Source organism: Lontra canadensis, unplaced genomic scaffold (genome assembly GCF_010015895.1).
Source record: "Lontra canadensis isolate GAN:19392208 unplaced genomic scaffold, GSC_riverotter_1.0 scaffold71, whole genome shotgun sequence".
Lineage (NCBI taxonomy): Eukaryota > Metazoa > Chordata > Mammalia > Carnivora > Mustelidae > Lontra > Lontra canadensis.
Genome location: NW_022631065.1, coordinates 7,244,631 through 7,249,775, shown reverse-complemented (window position 1 = coordinate 7,249,775; position 5,145 = coordinate 7,244,631). Strand labels below are relative to the sequence as shown.

General features: G+C 32.6%; 1 non-coding gene across 1 annotated transcript; it reads right to left on the bottom strand.

The window, feature by feature from the left end:
• Positions 1–1,813: 1,813 nt before the first annotated feature.
• On the bottom strand, positions 1,814–1,918 carry LOC116881172. The gene has a single exon (XR_004385359.1). It is a non-coding gene; the product is annotated as a U6 spliceosomal RNA (small nuclear RNA).
• Positions 1,919–5,145: the final 3,227 nt, after the last annotated feature.

Below are 5,145 nucleotides of genomic sequence, written 5' to 3'. Positions count from 1 at the left end.
TTTCCAGAGAGAAACCATATTCTCACATTTACAGCACCTCATATAGATAACAAATCTCCCATCATTCTGACTACTTGAGTGGCTTAAGGAAACAGAAAAGGATGTGATAAAGGTTTTTGAGGAATGATTGAAATTGCTTCTGCTAACACAGTGTAATTACCTCAAGGAAGAGGTGACAGAATGGTGGTAGGATTAGTGATTGAATTATTGCTCATTTGTCCACTAGGAAAGGGATCCTTTGTCCCTTTAATTGTTTGGATATTTTCCCTTTAGAAGATAGTGGTAATTGTAGACACTGAGGATATACTATTTCTTTGGATGACCCTCATTTAGTAAAAAGGCATCATTCTGTTTACTTTATCCATGTGATTGAACGAATGCTGGGCGATTAGTTTTCCAAGAGTACTTTTCCTTATAATATTGTCAAATACCTTTACCCGTTTTCACTTACATATGGGCTAACTTTTATTTCATGAGTTATATAATAGTTTAATTTAGAGAACCATTAGTTTTACCTGGAGTTTTCACCTTCTTTGATCAGTTCTATCCTCAAATATTCTGTTAACTCCTGCAACTTACTTAAAGAAGCAGAAGGCCAGGTGATGTCCTGATTTTTAATGATTCCATTTATTGAAAGTTTTTGAATATTTGTACAAAAATTGGAGAGGACAGTGGGATGTCTTTTCCCTCTTCTAGACCTGAATATCTCTGACAAATTTGGGCTAGACCACAGGGTCCCTAAAATCAGGAACAGATTCAGTTTTTCTTTGTAAGTTTGGATTTTGGACCAGTTATTACTAGCAGGTAAGACCCTGGGGATCAGAGCAAGGGGATCTTGTTATATATATATATATATATATACACACACACACACACACACACACACACATCAAATATAAAACAAACATATATATACACACATACATATATATCAAATATAAAACATATATGTTTATGTTTATGTGTGTGTGTGTGTGTGTGTGTGTGTGTGTGTTTTTCCAGCTAATACTAGACCAGGTTGGGCTAAATCTTCTTTAGGTATATTTAGTTGGTTTTGTCTTCCAAGTTTTAGCCCCATAGACTGATTTAATTTGGTTCTGCCATATGCCTTTGACATAAGAGTAGTTATAATGGAAATAGCAGAAACAGCCATCTTGGAAACGTACAGCCTCAAGCTTGCAAGTCCTGCTGGGAATCCATGTTTTACTAATATCACTTCCTGGATATATTTTTCAAAATTAAGATAATAATAGTCATCATAATTTGTAGAATTAAATAAACATTTCAGAGTCTTTAGGTAGATATAATTCCAAGACTGGCTTGACAAGCATGGGTCTATTAGATAGATAACAACAATGTGAACAAATATATGAAATCATGATGCCTTTACTTTTTTTTCTGTATACAGTCATATTTTCTATAACAATTACAGTTTAATTTCATCCTTTCCTTTTCCTCTTTAATCCTTTTATTTTTATTATGTTCAGTTAGCCACTGAATAGTACATCATTAGTTTTGATGTAATGTTCAGTGATTCATTAGTTGTGTATAATACCCAGTGCTCATCACAACACATGCCCTCCTTAATACCCATCACCTGGTTATCACTTCTCCCCACCCCCCTACCCCTCTGAAACCCTCAGGTTATTTGCCAGAGTCCACAGTTTCTCATGGTTTGTCTCCCTCTCTGATTTCTCCACCTTCAGTTTTCCTTCCTTTCCCCTATGGTCCTCTGTTCTCTTCCTTATGTTCCGTGTATGAGTGAAACCATATGATAATTGTCTTCCTATGCTTGACTTATTTCATTTAGCATAAAAATACGGAATGCTTCATGAATTTGTGTGTCTCTTCCTTGTGCAAGAACCATGCTAATTTTCTCTGTATCATTCCAATTTTAGTATATGTGCTGCTGAAGCAAATGCTAATTTCATCGTTTCCAATTTTTATATCTCCTTTTATTTTCCTTTTTCTTATGTTACTGCATAATCAAGAAATTTAGAATAATGTTGAAATAGTGATACTGGACATCACTGTCTTATATTTGATTTGAAAATGAATAGCTATAATATTTTACCACTAAGTGTAATATTTGCTATATTCTTTTTTATTCTTAGTTTGTTAAAGTTTTGTTGTATTATGAATGGGTTTCGAATTTTATCAAATGAGTGTCCTGCATCAGTTGAGAACATCACTTGTTTTTTCTACATTCAATTAACATAGGTAAACAGTGAATTCAATAATCAGTTTCTAATATGAAACCAACCTAGAATTCCTGAAATAGAAATATTTTGGCATGATTTATTATATTTTCATATATTTTGCTTGGACTCATGCAGTATTTTGTTTAGGATTTTTTTTTTTTTACCTAGGTTGTTGAATACATTGGCCTATAACTTTATTTTATAACTCTTACCTAATTTTTATGTTACAATTATCTTATTGTTATAAAATGAACTGTAGAGTGTCCTTCATTTTCTATTATTTAGACACTTATGAGTGAGACTGAAATCATCTCTTAATCTCATATTATATGGTACTTACCTATAAAACCACCTGCGTCTAGAGTTTTCTTTGTAGGAAGTATTAACTGATTCATTTTTTAATGTTCTAGTATTATTCAGGTTTTCTGTTTATCTTAGAGTCAATGTGTAAGGATAGTTCCTAGGTGCTTCTAGGAAGTTTTCAATTATAAGAGCATGAAGTCATCTATGTTATCTTTATAATTTCTACTGCATCTATAATATATTTCTTTTCAGTTCCTGAAATACTTCTGAGTGTTTTATCATTTTCTTGATTCATTCTAATTGGATGTTTGTTTATTTTATTACTACTTAAAAAACTTGTAGTCCTCCTAATTATGTATTTTTTCTGCTTTTTACCTTTTTGCTCTTTATTACCTTAAGTATACTTTTAAGTCAGTCTTTTTCAACATCTTAACTCTGACCCTTCATTATATTTGATCCTTCCATTTTTTCTTCATAGTATTTAAAACTACTTATAAGACTTTTCTGTATCTTTCTCTTTAAGTACCATTTAAGTTACATACCGTAAAAAAAAAAAAAAAGCTACATACCATGAGTTTCAATATATGTTATTTTCATTATCCATTTAGTTATAAGTATTTTTCTTTCCCCTCAGGGTATCTTCTTCAGTCAATTCAGAAGACGGTTTTAAAATGTTCTTCAAACAGGTAATGGTTTCTGCTGCTATTCTCTTTTAATTATGTTGTAAGGGCAACACTGTGGTATACATGATACTGATTCTTTGATATTTAAGATTTGTTTTGCAACCTACAATGTGGATCTTACTTGTAAGTGTTCCATGTGTGGTTGACAAAAGTGTATATTCTGTGATTTTTCTTATGTAAGGATTTTTAAATATGTCTATTAAGTTAAGCCTAATTGTACTATGCAAATTGTGTGTGTGTGTGTGTGTGTGTGTGTGTTTTCTCCTGCCTAACTTCTCAATTACTTAAAGAGTGTGATCGATAGGTGGTTTTTTAAATCTTTATGTTATATATTTTGAAGTACTTTTTAGATCTCCTGAATATAGAACTTTTTTCTCCAGCTTTATTGAGGTATGATTGACAAATTCAAATTGTATATGGCTAGGTTGTAGAATGGTAATTTTTTAAGGTATACAATATGATGATTTTATATACATATCCATTGTGAAGTGATTACAATCAAGTTAACACTTCCCTCACTTCACATTAATTAACATCTGGTGGAGAAATACTTCCGTTTGTACATTCTGGCTCTCTGGATTTTTAATATACTTCATTTTTATTTTTGATTTACTGATCTTCTTTTGGATTAATTAAGTCCTTATTTTCTTAGTCAAAGTTTTACTTGTATAGTTTTGAAAAGCACATACTTCATTATTTCATCTTCCAAAGGTTATTTTGAAATTTTACCTTGCGTAATTAAATTTATAAGGTTCCAATTACATTAATACTTTCTATCCTTCTCTTAGAAAATAAAAAGAGATTAGATTATTGTAATTCTGATAAGTCCACTTCCAGGTTATACTCTATGGGCCCTAGTAAATTTTTCCATAGGTTTACCAGTTTCCTTACTCAGTTTGACATTGACAGCTTTCTATCAGTTAGGAATTGCATTTGACTCCTGTTAGAAGTGACCCTGACTATAGTGACTTAAATCGGGAGTTTATTTTATCATGTCAAAGAAGTTTGGAGGTAAGATATATACTTGTGGTTTCACAAAATCATTAGGGTTTAAAAAACAAAACAAAAACAAAAAAAAACTCACTGGACAAGATGAGCAGACAGAAATTGATTGACTCTGATACTATCATCAGCAATAGAGGAGAGAACACAGACTAGGTCACAGTACTCAGCTCCACTGAAACAAAGAGCAGGAGAGGGTTTTAAGACCTTTTGTGGCAGGAGACAGGGGCATAGGCCATTAGTGTTTACTTACTAGTTTTACCCAGAGGAAAAGTAAACTTCTTCCACTTTTCCTGAGAAGAGGTAGTTTTACAAGTTGGAGGAAGGTACCCACCTAAGTTAAGCTTCTGTCCTTCCACAGAGACTGGGAGATAGGCTTTTCTTCCTTTGATGTTAACATTTCATAGAGATGGTTTCCAGGCCCTTGAGAAAGAACTCTTTGAGTCTTAGGCTTTAAGGAAATTCAGGTACGTTTCAAAGGGGTAGAGAAAAGATTTGCAATTACAAGTTTTCTAAACTAAATGTGCTAAGAAAAAGACTTATAGTCAGGACAAATCCTGCCTAGCATTAGTCAATTTGAGGGCAGCATTAAGGCCATCTTGGTCATGATCCATTTTTCTGTTTGCCATCCTGTCTTTAGTGTATTGCTTCCAGTTTCAAAGTCACACAAAAGCTGCAGGATTCCAACCATAATGCTTACATTACAAGTTGGAAAGAAAAGGGTGAAATGGCAAAATGTTGACCCTCATGTTTGAGTTGGTCTTAAAGTGAATTAATAGAATGCTACACAGCAATTTCTGTTTACATTTCCTTGTCCATTTCAACCTTCAGAAGAGATTGGAAAATGTATACTTTTAGCTATGAATAAAGTCAGCCCAGGTTAAAATAAGAGTTCTATTTTAAGGAATAAGGAATATTTGATAGCCAATACAGTTTCTGTGATAGCTCCTATTTAA